The 23,747-nt window shown below is 39.0% G+C and overlaps 1 protein-coding gene across 1 annotated transcript in view; it reads left to right on the top strand.

Moving 5' to 3' along the window:
* Positions 1–23,747, top strand: part of LOC126460891 (potassium channel subfamily T member 2) — a 627,462-nt gene that overhangs the window by 393,117 nt on the left and 210,598 nt on the right. The window lies entirely within an intron of this gene.

Below are 23,747 nucleotides of genomic sequence, written 5' to 3'. Positions count from 1 at the left end.
TCCCCTCTTTGTAGTGAAGATATTTTCTTCAGTCAGTGTTGTATTATACCAGCCTCTTTTAGCCTCACAATTTTTTTTAACTGTTGTATTGTTAATTAACATTTTCTCTTCAGTACCCATCATCCTCACCTGAGAGGATTGACAGAGGACTTCGAAAATATTTGAAGAAGTCAGCTCATTGCATACTATCATGAAACAGTGAGACTATGTCACCGATACAGTAAGCAAGTTGAGGTGACGATGTGTCGATGTGTAAAACGAAGGCATTTTTCTTTGCTGTCGAATTGTTTTACAAAATTTCAACCACAGACTTTCTCCTCCAATGGTGAAAATATTTTTGTGACACCAATCTACAGAGGGAGAAATGATCATTTTAATAAAATAAGAGAAATCAGAATACGCACAGAGTTCATTTTTCCCATGTGCTCTTCAAGAATGGAACACCAGAGAAAGTCCGAAGGTGGTTCAATGAACCCACTGTCAGGCACTTAAGTGGAAATTAGAGTTGCCATGTAGAAGTAAAATTTAGCTCTCTGGACAACAATACATTCAGTGACCTCAGATGTACTAGGTCTTAATCAAGTTACACTTTGCAAACTGAAAAACCTATATTTAACTAATAATATCTCCCATCTTTACTGGCATTTCCGAAAGTTTTTGGGAAATTTTTCTGTGTAACAAATATCTCTGCGATCAAAGTTGAAGCTTCGTAAAAATTCTCTTTACCCTTATGTTATTGTGGATGTGATGGGAACTCACAGGAAGAGTTTATTTTTGTGTTATGACAAAAATTCTTATCTCATGTTGCTTATGATAACTGAGCATTTCACATTTTGAGTGTTTCTGTGTGAGATGGAAAGGAAAATGTTGACTATCCTGTAAATGAAGCTGGGTGTAGCAAACAGGTCATAACTTTTACTTCTTGGATTGTTGATGCCATAACCTATTTCATATTATATTTGTTGTTATATGGTCCATGTCTCATCTGTCATTTACTGCTTAATCAATTTGATGTCCTTTCATCTGCTGTGTTTTTGCTTCATACATACATGTGCACTTCTTAACTGCGCTGTGTTGATAGCAATTTGCTTTTTGTCATGTTGGTGTTTTTCATTCTAAGCATTATAGCATCTCATTTCAAATTTAGTATGTGGCCAATCTTCTTGTCTGTTATTTTTGTAATTTATATACAAGATTAGACAAAACTTTCCTCTTTCACTTTTTAATCGTGTGCTTTTACTACTACATAAGATGTCACAAAACCTTTAGAAAACATTGTGGCACACTAAATGTACACTCATGTACTGGATAAACACCTTGAATGACTAGAGATAGGACATGTACATTCACAGTACATGTACATTAGTATGTTATGCAGTATGTTGTGGCCAACCAGATCACCAAACTCATCACGAATCAAAAATGTGTGGGATATGATGAAATTATGGGTGCAGTTCTGTGACCCATTGTTGACCACCACAGATGAACTTTTGAACCAGGTAAATGCAACATGGATGACTATACCACAGGGTACCAGTTGCACCTCATATGAGTAAATGCCTACCCCCATGAACCATGGACCTTGCCGTTGGTGGGGAGGCTTGCGTGCCTCAGCGATACAGATGGCCATACCGTAGGTGCAACCAAAATGGAAGGGTATCTGTTGAGAAGCCAGACAAACATGTGGTTTTTGAAGAGGGGCAGCAGTCTTTTCAGTAGTTGCAGGGGAACAGTCTGGATGATTGACTGATCTGGCCTTGCAACACTAACCAAAACGGCCTTGCTGTGCTGGTACTGCGAACGGCTGAAAGCAAGGGGAAACTACAGCCATAATTTTTCCCGAGGGCATGCAGCTTTACTGTATGGTTGAATGATGATGGCGTCCTCTTGGGTAAAATATTCAGGAGATAAAATAGTCCCCCATTTGGATCTCCGTGTGGGGACTACTCAAGAGGACGTCGTTATAAGGAGAAAGAAAACTGGCGTTCTACGGATCGGAGCGTGGAATGTCAGATCCCTTAATCGGGCAGGTAGGTTAGAAGATGGATAGGTTGAAGTTAGATATAGTGGGAATTTGTGAAGTTCGGTGGCAGGAGGAACAAGACTTTTGGTCAGGTGAATACAGGGTTATAAATAAAAATCAAATAGGGGTAATGCAGGAGTAGGTTTAATAATGAATAAAAAAATAGGAGTGTGGCTAAGCTACTACCAACAGCATAGTGAACGAATTATTGTGGCCAAGATAGACACGAATCCAATGCCTACTACAGTAGTACAAGTTTATATGCCAACTAGCTTTGCAGATGATGAAGAAATTGATGAAATGTATGATGAGATAAAAGAAATTATTCAGGTAGTGAAGGGAGACGAAAATTTAATAGTCATGGGTGACTGGAATTCGAGATTAGGAAAAGGGAGAGAAGTAAACATAGTGGGTGAATATGGATTGGGGGAGAGAAATGAAAGAGGAAGCTGTCTGGTAGAATTTTGCACAGAGCATAACTTAATCATAGCTAACACTTGGTTCAAGAATCTTAAAAGAAGGTTGTATACATGGAAGAATCCTGGAGATACTAGAAGGTATCAGATATATTATATAATGGTAAGACAGAGATTTAGGAACCAGGTTTTAAATTGTAAGACATTTCCAGGGGCAGATGTGGACTCTGACCACAATCTGTTGGTTATGAACTGTAGATTAAAACTGAAGAAACTGCAAAAAAGTGGGAATTTAAGGAGATGGGACCTGGATAAACTGACTAAACCAGAGGTTGTACAGAGTTTCAGGGAGAGCATAAGGGAACAATTGACAGGAATGGGGGAAAGAAATAAAGTGGAAGAAGAATGGGTAGCTCTGAGGGATGACATAGTGAAGGCAGCAGAGGATCAAGTAGGTAAAAAGATGAGGGCTAGTAGAAATCCTTGGGTAACAGAAGAAATATTGAATTTAATTGATGAAAGGAGAAAATATAAAAACGCAGTAAATGAAGCAGGCAAAAGGGAATACAAACGTCTCAAAAATGAGATCGACAGGAAGTGCAAAATGGCTAAGCAGGGATGGCTAGAGGACAAATATAAGGATGTAGAGGCTTATCTCACTAGGGGTAAGATAGATACTGCCTACAGGAAAATTAAAGAGACCTTTGGAGAAAAGACAGCCACTTGCATGGATATCAAGAGCTCAGATGGAAACCCGGTTCTAAGCAAAGGAAGGAAAGCAGAAAGGTGGAAGGAGTATATAGAGGGTCTATACAATGGCGGTGTACTTGAGGACAATATTATGGAAATGGAAGAGGATGTAGATGAAGATGAAATGGGTGATACAATACTGCGTGAAGAGTTTGACAGAGCACTGAAAGACCTGAGTCGAAACAAGGCCCCGGGAGTAGACAACATTCCATTGGAACTACTGACGGCCTTGGGAGAGCCAGTCCTGACAAAACTCGACCATCTTGTGAGCAAGATGTATGAGACAGGCGAAATGCCCTCAGACTTCAGGAAGAATATAATAATTCCAATCCCAAAGAAAGCAGGTGTTGACAGATATGAAAATTACCGAACTATCAGTTTAATAAGTCACTGCTGTAAAATACTAACGCGAATTCTTTACAGACGAATGGAAAAACTGGTAGAAGCCGACCTCAGTAAAGATCAGTTTGGATTCCGCAGAAATGTTGGAACACGTGAGGCAATACTGACCCTACGACTTATCTTAAAAAATAGATTGAGGAAAGGCAAACCTACATTTCTAGCATTTGTAGACTTAGAGAAAGCTTTTGAAAATGTTGACTGGAATACTCTCTTTCAAATTCTAAAGGTGGCAGGGGTGAAATACAGGGAGCGAAAGGCTATTATCAATTACTACAGAAACCAGATGGCGGTTATAAGAGTCGAGGGGCATGAAAGGGAAGCAGCGGTTGGGAAGGGAGTGAGACAGGGTTGTAGCCTGTCCCCGATGTTATTCAATCTGTATATTGACCAAGCAGTAAAGGAAACAAAAGAAAAATTTGGAATAGGTGTTAAAATCCAGGGAGAAGAAATAAAAACTTTGAGGTTCGCCGATGACATTGTAATTCTGTCAGAGACAGCAAAGGACTTGGAAGAGCAGTTGAACGGAATAGACAGTGTCTTGAAAGGAGGATATAAGATGAACATCAACAAAAGCAAAACAAGGATAATGGAATGTAGTCGAATTAAGTCGGGTAATGCTGAGGGAATTAGATTAGGAAATGAGACACTTAAAGTAGTAAAGGAGTTTTGCTATTTGGGGAGCAAAATATCTGATGATGGTCGAAGTAGAGACGATATAAAATGTAGACTGGCAATGCCAGGGAAATCGTTTCTGAAGAAGAGAAATTTGTTAACATCGAGTATAGATTTAAGTGACAGGAAGTTGTTTCTGAAAGTATTTGTATGGAGTGTAGCCATGTATGGAAGTGAAACATGGACGATAAATAGTTTGGACAAGAAGAGAATAGAAGCTTTTGAAATGTGGTGCTACAGAAGAATGCTGAAGATTATATGGGTAGATCACATAACTAATGAGGAGGTATTGAATAGAATTGGGGAGAAGAGGAGTTTGTGGCACAACTTGACAAGAAGAAGGGACCGGTTGGTAGGACATGTTCTGAGGCATCAAGGGATCACAAATTTAGCATTGGAGGGCAGCGCGGAGGGTAAAAATCGTAGAGGGAGACCAAGAGATGAATACACTAAGCAGATTCAGAAGGATGTAGGTTGCAGTAAGTATTGGGAGATGAAGAAGCTTGCACAGGATAGAGTAGCATGGAGAGCTGCATCAAACCAGTCTCAGGGCTGAAGACAACAACAACAACAACATGAGTAAATGCATCGCACATGGAACAGGTTATCAGGGCCAAGGACGGACCTTGTACCGATTAGGCCAAAGGACACATGTTGAACTAAGATGACTGAAATGTTACTCATTTATTCATATGACTTGTTACATTGTCTGGTATGTCTAAATACAGTGATGCACTTGAACTGACCAAATGAGTTTTTCTTGAACATTTAAAGAAAGCATTAGACTGAGAAATCAACAGTATTTTGCCTCTAATGACCTTCAAAGCCATGAACTACATCGGTGTACTGCTTCAACATTGTCATGTGCTTGAAATACATCACCTTGAGGGTACAGGGTGTAACCAGCTACATATTGTGTCACATGCTGGGCAAATGATGCCTGTCGTCTGGGCTCTGAGGTCATTTTTGTATCATTCCTGTGACTGGCAGAGAAGGTTGAGAAGACCAGCTGTACATGTGGAGTTTCAACAGAGCTCAGATCATGGCCCTCTGGTTCTGACTCGAATGGAAGGACTGAACCAGAGACTTCAAAAGTTCTGTGACAAGCTGTCGACTTCTGGACTTGCACCACAGGGTTGATAACCGTAGTGTCCCCCTAAATTGGTCAGGTGTGCACTAGAGGCTGCTACCCTGGTAGCAGACTGTGTGTGTGGTGCACACGAGGGTTTTTTAGATTAGGGAACTCTCCATCCAATCCAGACAACGATAACTGTAGGACACCCGGAAGTATCAGTGTAAGATCGAAAGAAATGCCTCCCTATTGGTAAACTGCAAAAGCATTTGCAACAAAGTGCCAGAGTTTGAAGCGCTCATGAAAAAGCAATGAAGCTCACATAATACTAGGTACAGAAAGTTCGTTGATACCTGTAATTGATAGCGGTGAGATTTTTGGGGAAAATTAATTAAAGGATGGGGTGTGTAGGTGGTGTATTGGTCACACTAGACAAGAAACTCAAATCCTGTGAGATAAAAATTCAAGCTGCATGTGAGTTTGTTTGGACAAGACACAATATCAGGGGTGGTCATAAAATAATAATTGAATCCTTCTGTTGCCCACCAGACTCATCTCCTGATGTAACCGAAAACTTTACATAAAAACCTTCATTCACTTGTATGTAGTTTCCCCAATTATACTATAATCACTGACAGAGACTTAAATCACGGAACAGTTAATTGGGGAAACTATAGTGTTGTTATTGATGTGTGTATAAGGTGTCCTGTGAAACTTAAGTAAATACCTTCTCTGAAAACTACTTTGAACAGATAGTTAGGAAGCCCATTCATGAAGGAAATATGTTGGACCTAATGGTAACAAATAGATCTGATATCTTTGAAGATGTCTGCGTCAAAACTGGTATCAGTGACCATGATGCAGTTGTAGCAATAATGATTACCAAAGTACAAAGAACAACTAAAACTATCAGAAAGGTATATATGGTCAGTAAACTAGTTAAAGAATCGGCACTGTTAATATAAGATTGTGTGAGGCACTTTTAGCATTTGTTAAAACTGAGGTCTACATGGAGCGTTCATACTGACAAAAGAATAAAAATAAAATAAAACAATCTCGGGGATTGTATTTTGTGTTATCACATTAAAATATTGCTGCAGTGTATCTTTACTGTAGTGAAATTGAATTAAAAGAAACCTTGTACTAAAGTAAAGTATTTCCCTTTTCTGTTAACGTAATAATCTTCATCTTGCCGAGAAGCGGCCTATATATGAACTTAATGGAATGTGCTTAGTTTTTACTTTCATACAACATAAAACAGCATATTCACTTTATTCTCCTTAATAATTATGGTGCAAGTCTTTTAATGCGTCCATTGATGACGGAACGCAATGAAATTTTTCCTACACAAGATGTCTGCCAAGAATGGTGGATTGTTCGACCATTCTTGTCATTTATCCAGTGTACTGAAAACCTTACAAATGATATTCTTATTTCTGCATGAAGTTCACTAGACATATGAAGGAAAAAAATACACAATCGGCATAAATTGTCATATATTATTTAAAATTTACAACTTACATTGTGTAATGGCCACCATAGCGTGTGTTAGCTTCAAGACTAGAAGAGAGAGAGAGTAATAATGCTGGTCTTCTTCGTTTCTTTTGTCAGCGAGTAAAATAATAATTAATACGGAGATCCTATACAGTTATCTTATAGAATCTGTTTGTACCATTATTATTTCATTTTATTATTAATTACCATTAAGAGAGCTAATTGCACACTCATTTTCAGAGTTTTTTACTATTTTCATTTTACTTTGATATGTGTCTGACTTATCGTCACAGGTTTTAATATTTTGTACAGTATATCGGTACAATGCCTTCAGTGACTACTGTAACAGATTATTGTCAAATGATATTTCACAAAATCCAAAGAAATTCTGATCATATATAAAGGCTGATAATGGCTCCAAAGTTAGTGTCAATTCCCTAGTGAATGAAACAGGAACTGAAATTGAGGGTTCAAAGCAAAAGCTGAAATGCTGAACACCATTTTCAAATGTTCGTTTACAAAGGAAAACCCTGGAGAATTGCCCCAATTTAATGCCCATACCACTGAAAAGACGAATGAAATTAGCATTGGTGTCAGGGATGTTGAGAAACAGCTGAAATCGTTGAAACTAAGCAAAGCTCCGCCTCCTGAGGGAATCCCTGTCAGATTCTGTACTGAATTTGCAGTTGCACCCATCTACAAGAAGGATAGCGGAAGTGATCCACAAAACTACCGTCCAATATCCTTGACATGGATCTATTGTAGAATCTTAGAACATATTCTTAGCTCAAACATAATGAGGTATCCTGAACAGAATTTCCTCCTCACTGCCAACTAGCATGGATTTTGGAAACATCGATCTTGTGAAACCCAACTCACCCTTTTCTCACATGACGTAGTGAAAGCTTTTTATTAAAGCAGCCGGGTAGATCCAGTTTATCTTGACTTCCGAAAAGCATTTGACTCAGTACCGCACCTATGCATATTGTCAAAAGTATGTTCATAAGGGGTACCAGCTAAAATTTGTGACTGGATTAAGGAATTTTGTTACGGAGGACACAGCATGTTATCTTGGATGGAGGGTCATTCATGTAGAAGTAACCCAGGTGTGCCCAGGGAAGTGTGTTGGGACCCTTGCTGTTCATGTTGTATATTAATGACCTTGCAGACAATACTAATAATAAAATCAGGCTTTTTGAAGATGATGCAATTATCTGTGATGAAATACATCTGAGAGAAGCTGCATAAATGTTCAATAATGAGAATAACCAATTTTTGACAATATATATAATTGGATAGATAAAAAAATCTAATCATCAAGCAGAAACAGAATACACACATAAAAGTAAGTTATAATTAGGCAAGCTTTCGGGGACAGTGGCTCCTTCTTCTGGCAGAAGGTTTGGAGGCGAAGGAATAGGGGTGAAGGTAAAGGACTTGACAGGTCAAGGAAAAGGAGTAGATCTCAGAAAAGTCACCCAGAACTGCAGGTCAGGGGGGACAAGGAAAGACTGATTTTGGGGACTGTACCCGATGAAAATTGAAATCCAGAGAGCTTAAAGGTGGAAGACAGGGTAATATTCTAGACGGAGATTACTGTTAAAACATCATGTACAAGTTAATAAGAGTGAAAATATGAGTGCATTGTGCATAACAGAGGTGGGAGGGGGAAGGCAAAAATTTTCAGGTACAGAAATGAGAGGTAGAAAACTAAAACATAGTTAAGGCAGGAGTAGATACTGAGCTGGAAGATATTAATGTAAATTAAGGCAAGGTGGGTGCCGAAAACCAAGGACATGTATTGCTAGTTCCCACCTGCGGAGTTTGAGAAACTGGTTCAGAAGTGTTTAAATGTGTGTGAATTTCTAAGGGATCAAACTGCTAAGGTCATCGGTTCCCAGACTGACACACTACTTATACTAACTTACTCTAAAGACAGCACACACACCCATGCCCAAGGGAGGACTCAAACCTCCGGTGAGAGGGGCCAAGAAACTAGTGTCTGGGGGAAGAATACAGATTGCATGTTTGGTGAAACAGGCACTGAGGTCACAATTGTCATGTTGTAGAGCATTCTCTGCAACAGGATATTGTGTGTTGCCAGTATACACCATCTGCCTATGCCCATTCATACTAATTGATAATTTGGTGGTAGTCAAGCCAATGCAAAAGGCTGAACAGTGCTTAAGTAACAGCTAGTATATGACATGTGTCATTTCACAGGTGGCTCTCCCTTTGATAGTATATGTTTTGCCAGTTACAGGGCAGTGTAGGTGGTGGTAGAAGGATGCATAGAGAATACCCCAAAATGAGATGTATTCTGTCTGAGATTTTGTCCACCTCATCTAGAACAGCTTTTCATCACCCTCCCAATCTTTGCAATATTGTTGTCAGACCCTATGCTCCTGCACCCATCTCCCTAGCCTATGCCTCCTAGCCCTGTGGTTTGCCCTATGCACCCTCCTACCACAACTTATAACAGCCCTGTAACTGGCAAAACATATACTATCAAAGGAAGAGTTGCCAGTGAAACGACACATATCATATACCAGCTGTTATGTCTGCCCCCGGTAGCTGAGTGATCAGCACGACAAAATGTCAGCCCTGAGGGCCCGGGTTCGATTCCCAGCTGGGTCGGAGATTTTCTCCGCTCAGGGACTGGGTGTTGTGTTGTCCTAATCACCATCATTTCATCCCACGATGCACAAGTCCCCGAAGTGGTGTCAAATCGAAAGACTTGCACCCGGCGAACGGTCTACCCGATGGGAGGCCCTAGTCACATGACATTTACATTTTTTGATAGCTGTTATGTAAACACTGTTTGGCCTTTTACATCAGCATGACTACCACCAAATTATTAGTTAGGTTGAATGGGTATAGACAGAGGGTGTATACTGGCAACATACAATATCCTGTTGCAGAGCATGTTCTACAATGTGACACTTGTGGCCTTGGGGCCTTTTTCACCATATGCACCATCTTGAATCTTCCCCCAGACACCAGTTACTCTGGAATCTACAGATGGGAACTAGTGCTACAGCATGTCTTTGGTTCTCGCCACCCACCTGGCCTTAATGTACATCAATTCCTTCCATAACTAGTGCTACAGCATGTCTTTCGTTCTCACCACACACCAGGCCTTAATGTACATCAGTTTCTTCCATCTCAATAACTATTCCTTTCTTCAGCCGTTTTAGTTTTCTAAAGCTTTAATTTTGTACCTGTCTATTTTTCGTCATCCCCTTCCCATCTCTGCTCTGTAAATGCACTGAGATTTGCACTCTTATTAACCTGCACACGATATTTTAACAGTAATCTCTGTCTTGCATATTACCCTGTCTTCCGCCTTTAAGATCTCAGGGTTTCAAATCTTATCCAGTGCAGTTCCGCAACAATCAATCTTTTTTTCTTATTCTGTCCAGTAAGTCTCCCCTGACCTGTGCTTCTGAGTGACTTTTCCCTAGATCTACTCTTTTTCTTAGACCTCTCCAGTCCTTTTCCTTCATCCCTCTTCCTTTCCCTTCAACCCTTCTACCAAAGAAGGAGCCACTAACTCCAAAAGCTTGCCTGAGTATGACTTTCTTTTATGTGTGTGTTCTCCCATCATTTGGTGAGTAGATTTTTTATCCATCCAGTTACATTACATGTTCAGTCAGATATTGATAAGATTTCAACACGGGACAGAGATTGGCAACTTTCTCTAAATGTTCAAAAATGTAAAATTTTGCACTTCACAAAACGAAGAAATGTAGTATCCTATGACTGTAATATCAATGAATCACTGTTGGAATCAGCCCTCATACAAATACCTGTGTGTAACACTCTCCAGGGATATGATATGAAATGGAATGGTCACATAGGTTCATTCTTGGGTAAAGCAGGTGTTGGACTACAGTTTATTGGTAGAATACAGTGGAAGTGCAATCATTTTACAAAAGAGATTGTGACCCATCCTAGAATATTGCTTAAGTATGTGGGACCCATACTATATAGGACCAACAGTGGATATTGAACGTATACAGAGGAGGACAGTACAAATGGTCACAGGTTTGTTTAATCCATGGGAGAGTGTCACAGTGATACTGAAGGAACTGAACTGGAAGACTCATGAAAACAAATGTAAACTATCCCAAGAAGGTCTATTAACTAAGTTTGAAGAACCTCCTTAAATGACTACTGTAGGGATACACTACCCATGTATTGTTCACATAGAGATTGCGAAGATAAGATTATAATAATTACTTCACACACAGAGGCATTCAAACAATCATTCTTTCTGCACCCCATATGTGAATGAAATAGGAAGAAACCCTAATTACTGATACAATGGGACGTACCCTCTGACATGCACCTCACAGTGGTTTGCAGATTATAGATGTAGACACTGATGTAGACAGAATCTTCAGAAGATGAAACATTAAGTACTGACAAAAAGGGAGATAGGTTGGATTCAGATCTCAGGATGAGGAGGGACAAAGATCTTAGTTTTTACATCATCGGCCACTAATAATTTTAAGTCACAAATGCTTAACATGTTACTCTTCTCAAGTAGTGTGTTTCATTTATTGTCTGCCAGTTCGCTAGTCTATATCCAGTTTTAAATATGGCGTAAATTTTTTTTCCTTTAGCAGGTTCTTAACATTTATTTATTTTTTTTGTTTGTTGATTGCCTTCCACTGTTTTTAAAAACTGTAGAAATGACATCTGCTAACTCCTTAAGCAACTGTTCAACGTATTCTTTACTGTGCAAAAACCTGTTGTATACACATCATGGATTGTATACTCATCATGAGTATGGGAACATATCATATATATACAGACACAAGCAGACATATATGTGTGGATGGATATGTGTGTGTGTGTGCGAGTGTATACCTGTCCTTTTTTCCCCCTAAGGTAAGTCTTTCCGCTCCCGGGATTGGAATGACTCCTTACCCTATCCTTTTGTCTTTCCCTCTCCTTCCCTCTTTTCTGATGAAGCAACCATGGGTTGTGAAAGCTTGAAATTCCGGAGTTCTGACAGGTTGGTGTTAGTGGGAAGTATCCAGATAACCAGGACGGTGTAACACTGTGCCAAGATGTGCTGACCGTGCACCAAGACATGTTTAGCCACAGGGTGATCCTCATTACCAACAAACACTGTCTGCCTGTGTCCATTCATGTGAATGGACAGTTTGTTGCTGGTCATTCCCACATAGAAAGCTTCACAGTGTAAGCAGGTCAGTTGGTAAATCACGTGGGTGCTTTCACACGAAGCTCTGCCTTTGATCGTGTACACCTTCCGGGTTACAGGACTGGAGTAGGTGGTGGTGGGAGGGTGCATGGGACAGGTTTTACACCGGGGGCGGTTACAAGGGTAGGAGGCAGAGGGTAGGGAAGGTGGTTTGGGGATTTCATAGGGATGAACTAAGAGGTTATGAAGGTTAGGTGGATGGCAGAAAGACACTCTTGGTGGAGTGGGGAGAATTTCATGAAGGATGGATCTCATTTCAGGGCAGGATTTGAGGAAGTCGTATCCCTGCTGGAGAGCCACATTCAGAGTCTGATCCAGCCCCGGAAAGTATCCTGTCACAAGTGGGGCACTTTTGGGGTTCTTCTGTGAGAGGTTCTGGGTTTGAGGGGATGAGGAAGTGGCTCTGGTTATTTGCTTCTGTACCAGATTGGGAGGGTAGTTGCGGGATGCGAAAGCTGTTTTCAGGTTGTTGGTGTAATGGTTCAGGGATTCTGGACTGGAGCAGATTCATTTGCCACGAAGACCTAGGCTGTAAGAAAGGAACCGTTTGATGTGGAATGGATGGCAGCTGTTATAATGGAGGTACTATTGCTTGTTGGTGGGTTTGATGTGGACGGACGTATGAAGCTGGTCATTGGACAGATGGAGGTCAACATCAAGGGAAGTGGCATGGGATTTGGAGTAGGACCAGGTGAATCTGATGGAAGCAAAGGAGTTGAGGTTGGAGAGGAAATTCTGGAGTTCTTCTGAGTGAAGACTTTCCTTAGGGGGAAAAAAGGACAGGTATACACTCGCACACACACACACATATCCATCCACACATATATGTCTGCTTGTGTCTGTATATGTGTGGATGGATATGTGTGCGAGTGTATACCTGTCCTTATTTTCCCCCTAAGGTAAGTCTTTCAGCTCCCGGGATTGGAATGACTCCTTACCCTCTCCCTTAAAACCCATATCCTTTCGTCTTTCCCTCTCCTTCCCCCTTTCCTTATGAACCACGGTGGGTTGCGAAAGCTTGAAATTTTGTGTGTGTGTTCGTGTGTTTTTTCAATGTGTGTATCTACCAGTGCTTTCCCATTTGGTGTATATATATATATATATATATATATATATATATATATATATATATATATATATATATATAGACACACACACCGTCCGGGTTATCTGGATACTTCCCACTAACACCAACCTGTCAGAACTCCGGAGATGGGAACTTGCCCTTCAGTATATCCTCTCTTCTCGTTATCCGCCAGGCCTCAACCTCCGCTAATTTCAAGTTGCCGCCGCTCATACCTCACCTGTCTTTCAACAACATCTTTGCCTCTGTACTTCCGCCTCGACTGACATCTCTGCCCAAACTCTTTGCCTTTACAAATGTCTGCTTGTGTCTGTGTATGTGCGGATGGATATATGTGTGTGTGTGTGTGTGAGTGTGTACCTGTCCTTTTTTCCCCCTAAGGTAAGTCTTTCCACTCCCGGGATTGGAATGACTCCTTACCCTCTCCCTTAAAACCCACATCCTTTCGTCTTTCCCTCTCCTTCCCTCTTTCCTGACGAAGCAACCGTTGGTTGCGAAAGCTAGAATTTTGTGTGCATGTATGTGTTTGATTGTGTTTCTATCGACCTGCCAGCGCTTTCGTATGGTAAGTCACATCATTTTTGTTTTTATATATATATAGTTCCACAAAATTTTGGGTGAACGGCCGGACGTTTGCAACTTCCTGCCACAATATTTTTGTGCAGAGTTCCTACAACATCGGAACTCTATACCCAAACATGTAAAATTTGCTATGGAGTTAGAGTAGGAGAGTTGTCTGCCATTTTTAGACGTATTGGTGCGATGTAAGAACGATGGCACACTTGGTCATTTGGTATATACAAAGCCCACTCACACAGCCCTTTACTCACAAGCTGCTAAATATAAAGTGAAAGCAATCTGTCACCGTCCTGCAATCTTTCGCCGCTGCAAAAATTTCGTCGCTGTTGGGATCTGTTAAAGATGACCTAGAGCTGTGCAAGGCAGGTGTGTACGAGATTTTGTGTGAATGCGGCAAATCTTACATAGGGCAAACGGTGCATACTGCGCAGGATCGCATTGTAGGACATCAGCGGCATACTCGCCTTTTTCAGCCTTGTATATCTGCCATCGCTGAACACTGTATTTCAATTGGTCATGCCATGAATTACAATGAGACAAAAATTGTGGCCCATAGTCTAACTTTTGGAGTTCTGTTATTAATGAATCCGTGGGAATATGGCTGTCTGACAATGAGTCTTATTATTCGTGACGGCGTTACCAATTGAATTTGGCACGGAATCCAATTGTCAAAAAACTTCGTGTCCTCCGTAGCTAGTGTAGGTCTGGAATGGAAGACAATCGAATTGATATCGACGCAGCGAGTGTGCACAGAGGGTGCACAGAGCAGCAGAATCGAACGCGCTCAAGTAGCACATGAGCAACGCCAAGTGAATCCACCACGCATGTGCCCGAGGGGTCTTAAATACCAGAGCTCAGGGAGTTTTCACCAGTGTCACCTGAAGATGGCCAGAAGTCTCTGCGCCGAAATATTGTGGCAGGAAGTTGCAAACATCCTGCAATTCACTGGAAATTTTGTGGAACAATATGTACGCCGGGAAAGTTTTAAATCTCACTGTATATGTATAGGGTGTACATAAAGTCTGGGAACACTTTCAATTATTTATTGCATAAGAACTAAGCATTGTATAGATGTCATACGTATTGCATTGTGTAGAGAATCTCTAGAAGTTTCTCTCTCTCTCTCTCTCTCTCTCTCTCTCTCTCTCTCTCTCTCTCTCATATGAACCATGTCAACTGTGGCAGTCGCTTCCTGTATTCTCCCCCGTTGTTGTGCCAGTGGTAAATGGCCTTCCTTGTTGGTGGCCAACACACAGAAAGCTCGATTTGCAGCTGAACTCGACATGTTTGCGACTAGCGCTGACTATCGGCAAATTACCAAACTCTGCTGTGGTGGATGACAAAAAAAAAAAAAAAAGCCTTTCAGGGTTTCTCTTCAAAATGACATATGTATGATATACGTACAGTGTTTGGTTCAACAACAAAAACAGTCAACTATCAATGAAATAGAGAGAGAGAGAGAGAGAGAGAGAGAGAGAGAGAGAGAGAGTCACACATGTAGTGTTAGATACATATAGCTAATCAAGGGATACACCACATAAAACAGCAAGGAACCATGAGCAAACATTAGGGTAAAACTAAGCTGAGCTGTAGATAACGTAAATTTAGTTCTGATAAATTGGTCCTCATGACTACAAAGTATTATCTTTGTAACATGATGTTATGAAAACATTCAATATATTTCTTTTTAGTTTGAATTGTTCATTCAAAATGATTGTTTCTTTAGCATAATGTGAAAAAATTTCCATCTCTTTCTTGAGATCTGCATCTGCTTCATATAAAACAATTACACTATTTTCACAGTAATTCAACTTTCATCAGTATGAATCCAGCTCCACAGAAATAGTTATGTTGGCCAGATAGATGAAGGCACTACAGAAAAATTCAACTTCTTGCTTAAAAATGCACTTCAGAACACCATTTTGTCTTTGTGACAGGGAAAATAAAAGTAATGCCGTAGTGAGTCTGAGAGCTCCTAAATTAAGAGTGCACCGAAAATGATATAAATAAAATATCCCCATAAGACCAATCATGAATTATGGACAGAGGCCGTGCTCAACTGTTAAGTCAAAAATTAAATAATGTAATTAACAATCATAATACTTTTAGTAATCCATATTTTTGAAGTGCCTGACGAAAATGATTAACCAGATTTAAAAATATTTACATCCCACCAGAGAGTAAATTACTTTCATCAGACCTATTGAACTTGTATATGAATGTCCTTGTAGAGCAACCATCCTGAACCATGAATATAACATCTGTTTCTCTGGTTTACTAAATACGGTATTTTGCTTATCTGAAATTTTTGAAAAGTGACCCTACATTTGCTTCATTATGATGGGCTCTAATATAAGTGTAAATATCTAGACACAGCTCAGTCTTATTGATGTTACAGTAACTGATATATTCCAATCATGAACAGAATTTTTATTCTCTCCTCTATGTAAGTAAATGAAACATGGACAATAAATAGTTTAGACAAGAAGAGAATAGAAGCTTTTGAAATGTGGTGCTACAGAAGAATGCTGAAGATTAGATGGGTAGATCACATAACTAATGAGGAGGTATTGAATAGAATTGGGGAGAAGAGGAGTTTATGGCACAACTTGACTAGAAGAAGGGATCGGTTGGTAGGATATGTTCTGAGGCATTAAGGGATCACCAATTTAGTACTGGAGGGCAGTGTGGAGGGTAAAAATCGTAGAGGGAGACCAAGAGATGAATACACAAAGCAGATTCAGAAGGATGTAGGCTGCAGTAGGTACTGGGAGATGAAGAGGCTTGCACAGAATAGAGTAGCATGGAAAGCTGCATCAAACCAGTCTCAGGACATCAGATCACAACAACAACAATGTAAATAAGCTTTCATGATTCAGTGGAATTTTTTTCTTTGTTACACATTGTGAAATATTATTAAGTGTTAAGTAAATCCAGCTGCTGCTGTTCTTATTTACTTGTTATTCATACACTAGGCCACAAATGCTTCAATAAATGTATGTAAGGGCATTGATATTTTCTTTAGCTAGATTTGGCAATAAATACTGTGTTCTCTGTAACTGAATCTACATGAAATAAATGAAAAATATCTGGCTGTCACCAAATTACTAAAATCTCTGTTTCAGACATTTCATTTGGCACAAAATCAAAGGATAAATGTGATCATGAAATGTAGGAATTATCAATTCCAGTGTTTGATATTGGCCACACCATGGTGCCCTGCTCGCTAAATGCTTATATAATTTTTAAGTACCTAAGTGAGTTAGGCATTTACAGTATTTGTAGAAATGTTTTCTTCCTTTCTGATTTCATATAGCTACAGTGAATAGGCTCTCTCACTTCTATATGCGCCCTGACTGTGAACTTTACCAGTTGCCCAGAAGAAAAATTTGTTATTTTGACTCTGTTTCGTCACCAGTTTCAAATTGTACTACATGTTGGAAATGGATTTTTCAGTTAAAATACTACATTTTCAGCACAGAGCTTGTAGGGCTTTTACTAACACAAGTGAGCAAATAGTGTTCAAACCAACTACTCAAGAAACATGTTGAAGATGAGATTAGTTAAGTACTTCTGATATATGAGACATATAAACCAATAAATGCATCCTATAACACATTCCGTTGCACACCTCATTCTGTAGTAGCAGTCCAAACAACTTTCTGCAAGTGTTAAATGTCAAGTATCATTGTCCATACACTGGAAGTGTATATGGTGTGTAGTTTAACACCAGTCGGTGTGGCCGAGCGGTTCTAGGCGCTACAGTCTGGAACCGCGCGACCGCTATGGTCGCAGGTTCGAATCCTGCCTTGGGCATGGCTGTGTGTGATGTCCTTAGGTTAGTTAAGTTTAAGTAGTTCTAAGTTCTATGGGACTGATGACCTCAGAAGTTAAGTCTCATAGTGCTCAGAGCCATTTGAACCATTTTTGTAGTTTAACAATAACCATCAATTGAGAGAAGTGTATTGTAAAAAGTTCCTTGTATTTCAGTAATGGGGTAAGGGGCAGCTCTCTTGCATCCCAAATATTTCATTTTAAAAGAAAAGCTACTATATTGTGACAACATGCACAACTTAAAACTCATGCACAACATAAAAAATTATAACTAAGGGCGCATTATACCATTGTATAGAGAAGATATTTTAAAGCAGAAAGAGCATGTACTGTACTGGCAGATTAATATTTGTATTAGAGCAACATTTACATGGTAAATAATTAAAGTTCTAGTAACATTTATATGATACATCACTAAGGCAAAGACACAAATCGTTAGTGAACTTCCTGAAAGAATTCGTGGAGGCTATAGAAGCAGTGATATGCCTTAGCAGTTGACTTGAAATTGGCCATGTCATTTATTGATTTAATTTGTGGGGGAAATTCATTATATATAACTTTCCCATAATACAGGGTTCCTTTTTTATTCAGGGTGGTATGGGTGGGTCTAAATGAAGGTTTCCTTTTTGCTGGGTGTTATAGGAGTGGATATTATCATTTTTCTGGAAGAGAGTGGGATTTTCCATTGAGTATTTTTTCATAAACATGGTTATCTCATTCACATATATACATGGAAGTGGGAGGATTTCTAGCTTTATAAAGAGTGGTCTACAGGTTTTGTTCCATTTTACACCCTTGATTATTCTTATAATTCTTTTTTGTAGCCTAAAGAGCTTTTGGCTAAGAGAAGAGTTACCCCAGAAAAATTTCCATATTTCAGTTGTTAGTATATATAGGCATGATACACAGTTTTCAGAGAATCTTTGTTGCAGCCTCCCTCTAATATTCTCATTAAGTAGCATGTAGTGCTTAATTTCTTACAGACTTGTTCAATATGTGTCCCCCATTTAAGATTGTCTTGGAGCCATACTCCCAAGAACTCAGTGTTGTCTACATCCTGAAGATCTTTGTCAAAATCTGAGTCTGGACAGTTTGCTCACCTTTTTTCACATTATAGAAATTTAGTTCCACTGTCTTATATGCATTTATATCAATTTGTTTTGACTGAACCAGTTTTCAGTATTGTTCAGTGTCTCTGTTGTAGACTTCTGAAGCATTTCCATTTCTTTCCCACTCACTAGCACATTTGTATCGTCAGCAAACTGGATGACGTTCTCGCAGAATTTGTTTAGGTCATTCACATATAACAGAAATATAAGAGGTCCCAGAACTGAAACTTGTGGCGCTCCGTATGTAATGGTTTCATAGTTTGAATAGTGTTGAGTGAGTGTGATGAAATTTTGATGCTGCACTTCAACCACTTGTTTTCAACCACTTGTTTTCAACCACGTAGGTATGACTTTATCCAGTTGTTAGATGTTCCTCTAATCCCCATATTGTCAAGCTTAGGCAATAGTTTTGTGTGATCTATGATATCAAAAACCTTAGAGAGAGCTAGGCAAATTGCAGTGACATTTATGCCATTATTCAGTTTCTGAAGTACTTCACTTAATAGTTCAAAAATTGCTGTATCAGTTGATCGGCCTTTCCTAAAACTATGTTGTGCTGTGGATAGTATTTTCTGCTCTTCCAGAAAATCTACTACTCTTCTTTGAAAAACGTTTTCTATGGTTTTTGAGACTACAGATAGTAAAGGAATTGGCCTGTAATTAGCCACTTCATCCTTTTTACCTTTTTTTGAATAGTGGTTTGAGCTTAGCGGTTTTTAGGCATGATGGGAAAATTCCTGTTTAAAAGGAGCTATTACAAAAATGAGCTAATGGTTCAACAATAAGATTGCCACATTTTTTAATAAAGCTGTCTGGGATGCCATGTATTCTAGTGGAATGGTTCACTTTTAAAGTTCTGATAACCGACAGGACTTCTTTCTGGGTTATTGGACAGAGAAACAATGAAGTAGGATTTATGTTGGTACTTATAGATGATACTAGGCAGGTTTAATTTCAGCAATTAATTACTCTCTTATATTGCTAAAAAAAAAGTATAGAACACATTTGCTATTTCTTTAGGATCATTAATTTCTTTTTCATTACAATTCAATTTAATATTGGAATTCTGAGGAGAAACATTGTCAGATTGCTGTTTCACTATACTCCATACAGCATTCATTTTGTTGTTAGAGTTATTTGTATAACAGTCATTTTCCATTACTTTAGCTTCTTTGATCATTTTTTTAAGTATCATTTTATAATTCTTGAAATATACAAGGAATTCATTGGATACTGTGGAAGACTTGGAGATCTCATATAATCTCAGTTTTTCAGCACGTGGCTTTTTTTATACCTGTTGTCAACCAGCAATTTTTTCTGTTAAGCCTACTACTCTTGATTTTCTGATTTTTACTGGAAATGATATGTTAAAATAATGTGTAAATATATCCGTAAGTGTGTTGAACTTCTAACCATTAGCATTCTTTTGTATCTCCACATATCAAAAGCTTTTATTCTCTTCCTGTCTAAACTATTTATCGTCCATGTTTCACTTCATATACACCATACAGATACTTTTTAAAAAGACTTCCCTACTTTTAAATCTATTGTTGAATTTATTATCATCAAATATAGAACTAATTGTCAGGAAGTCTTTCCTGAAAATATTTGTATGAAGTGAAGCCATGTATGGAAATGAAACATAGTAGATAAACAATTTAAGAAAGAAGAGAATAGAAACTTTTGTAATGTGTTGCTACAGAAGGGTACTAAAGATTAGATGGATAGATTACACAACTAATGAGTATATACTGAATAGAATTGGGGGAAAAAGACACAACCTTACTAGAAGAAGGAATTGGTTGATAGAACACATTCTGAGACATCAAGGGGTCACCATTGTAGCAATGGGGGAACGTGTGGGGGTAACAATTCTTCCAGGAACATCATATGATAATAGACATTGACCTTCTAATTTTTGTCATCAAATTGAAGAAAATGGTGAGTCATATAAAACACACAGAGTATTCCCACAAGGCCACAGAAACTCCTTTAGTTGTTTTCTTTTTTTTAGTTAGTTGGTACGGAGCAGAATTTCTTACTTCCTTTTAGGCACTTTCCTTTTTCTCTCAATTGTACATTTCATTACGTGCACTCAATAATTTTAGGTGTTGTAAATAGTTCACCATTATATCCTTAGATATTATTTTCTCCCTTCTGCATGCTGTTCTTTTAATTAGTTTACTTGAATGAGATGAGAAAGTATTTGTACATTGTTCTAACTTTGATACATTGCTATGTTCCTAGAAACTTTTAAGAAAATCCTTTTCCTTCTACCATTTGTTTCTTTAATATGACGTGTGGATTACTCCTTATACTTAGCAATATTTTGTGTCAAAATTAATAAGCCAAACACCATTTCCAACTTAGAATTGCTTTCCCTAAAACAAAATGTAGACTGCCAAAACAGTTCCACATAATTTTGCAAAAAGTTAATTGAACATACTGTTACAAACTGTTAGTAAAGAATAATTAACTTTGTAGACAGTTTCCATTTTCGTGTGTCCCATATCATTCTTCCTGGTAGGCGAGGGCACCAAGTGGCCTTGTTTTCAGAGGAGAGTCCCCATGTTATTCTGTGAGCATTTTGGAAGCAATGTCGTTCTGTTCTTGTCAACCAAGGTGCTGTTGTCAGTTCTCTGTGTGCAAATCAATCAAAAGCAAGTGCCCATAGATCCACGCATGCACGCTGCTGTGCGCACAGTGCCATGGACTCAAAACAGCTAGCAGCTGACACGGGCACGCTGTTCTTCACAGTAGTGAAATGTGTGTTTGAAGGACGTAGTGCTGCTGAAATTTCGCTGACCATGTGTTTCCATGCCTGCACAATAATGATAGGGTATTTGACTGTGTTCTGGAAATTGTCATAAATGCCATATTATGTCATTTTATTCTCATTCACATTGACATCTTGTTTTGGATTTTATGTTTTTGGAATATATGTTAGGAATGGTGTGTAGTACCACATTGTACAAGCTCTTCTATGAAAACACCCAAAAAATTGTTTTAAGATAGTGTCAAAGAATAAGAAGATGCATAGAATGTGGTTGTAATTCACTCCTAGAGATCCAAATGATGACATAGCCTACTTCTCTGTAGGATACATCAACAATTTGGGTCTTAAAAACAAATTTTAAATAATTCCTTTTCAAGAGCATTTGGCAAGTGCAGCATTGAAGTTTGTCATAGTTTATAACATGCATCTGATGCGGCTTTTCGCGGATGATGCTGTAGTATACAGAGAAGTTGCAGCATTAGAAAATTGTAGCGAAATGCAGGAAGATCTGCAGCGGATAGGTGCTTGGTGCAGGGAGTGGCAACTGACCCTTAACATAGACAAATGTAATGTATTGCAAATACATAGAAAGAAGGATCCTTTAGTGTATGATTATATGATAGCGGAACAAACACTGGTAGCAGTTACTTCTGTAAAATATCCGGGAGTATGCATGCGGAACGATTTGAAGTGGAATGATCATATAAAATTAATTGTTGGTAAGGCGGGTACCAAGTTGAGATTCATTGGGAGAGTCCTTAGAAAATGTAGTCCATCAACAAAGGAGGTGGCTTACAAAACACTCGTTCGACCTATACTTGAGTATTGCTCATCAGTGTGGGATCCGTACCAGATCGGGTTGACAGAGGAGATGGAGAAGATCCAAAGAAGAGCGGCACGTTTCGTCACAGGATTATTTGGTAACCGTGATAGCGTTACGGAGATGTTTAACAAACTCAAGTGGCAGACTCTGCAAGACAGGCGCTCTGCATCGCGGTGTAGCTTGCTGTCCAGGTTTCGAGAGGGTACGTTTCTGGATGAGGTATCGAATATATTGCTTCCCCCTACTTATACCTCCTGAGGAGATCACGAATGTAAAATTAGAGAGATTAGAGCGCGCATGGAGGCTTTCAGACGGTCGTTCTTCCCGCGAACCATACGCGACTGGAACAGGAAAGGGAGGTAACGACAGTGGCACGTAAAGTGCTCTCCGCCACACACCGTTGGGTGGCTTGCGGAGTATAAATGTAGATGTAGATGTAGATGAATCAAAATGTGTCATATATGATGGTATATTCTAAAACTATTATGGCAGGAATCTTTCATCTCTGTCTACTATTGTTAAGGATTCAATTAGAGTTAAATACTTGTGACAAGCAAAAGTAAAAAGGTGATTGCTGCTACTTTCATTGGCAGTAATTTGAAGTGTGCTCTTGGATTCCTGTCTAACCACACACTCAGAAATCGCTATGTATTCGGAGAAAAATGGTGCATTATTTGTCACAAGAAAACTACAAATGTCTCTGACAGTTGTTTCACGCACAGCAATTTCATCTTTCATTTTTTAAACATACGGAAGTCACAAAATCAGAGATACTGAAGATCCGCTGGGAAAGCTGGAAGACTCGCAAAGATACCCACTATTGAGAAAGTGTGGTCTTGCTTGTAAATAACAATGAATATTGCAGAAAAATACTTAACTTCCATGAATAATGAAGTCTCAGAATGTGTTACAAACATGAAGCGGAAAAAAAATTTTTAAGTAGTAGAATGCAAATCTACGGTCTTTATCGACGCGCAGGTCGCCGAAGTGGCGTCAAATTGAAAGACCTGCACCAGGCGAACGGTCTACCCGACGGGAGGCCCTAGCCACACAACATTTCATTTCGTTTCTGGCCTTACCACTTGGCCATGATAACTTGTGTGCAGTGAGTTTTCTATTCCCGCTGATTGTAAGAGAGAGAAATGCGGGTTGATTTTATGGGGAGGGATGCAGGTTGATTTTATTGCTGAACAGTGCGGATGTAAGCCATAAATCCATGACATTTTTGAAGGTTTCCACTATAAAGCTTCACAAAATTCCTTTTCATTGTTACTTAAAAATTGTAAACATGTTTCAATAATAAGTAACTTAAACCATTTGCAGGAAATGTTTACAGTCACTAGTAATTTCTGTTGACACTCATGTCATATATGCAAGTAGAGCTGACATTTTGAAATTTAATGATTTTTAAACTCTTAAGTGCACAAAAATAACAGGTATTTTGTGAGACTATTGACCAGAAATGTTTTTTTAATGTTAT

This window comes from Schistocerca serialis, chromosome 1 (genome assembly GCF_023864345.2).
Source record: "Schistocerca serialis cubense isolate TAMUIC-IGC-003099 chromosome 1, iqSchSeri2.2, whole genome shotgun sequence".
Lineage (NCBI taxonomy): Eukaryota > Metazoa > Arthropoda > Insecta > Orthoptera > Acrididae > Schistocerca > Schistocerca serialis.
Note: the sequence above shows the minus strand (reverse complement) of the source record. Positions and strands in the feature narration are given on the sequence as shown.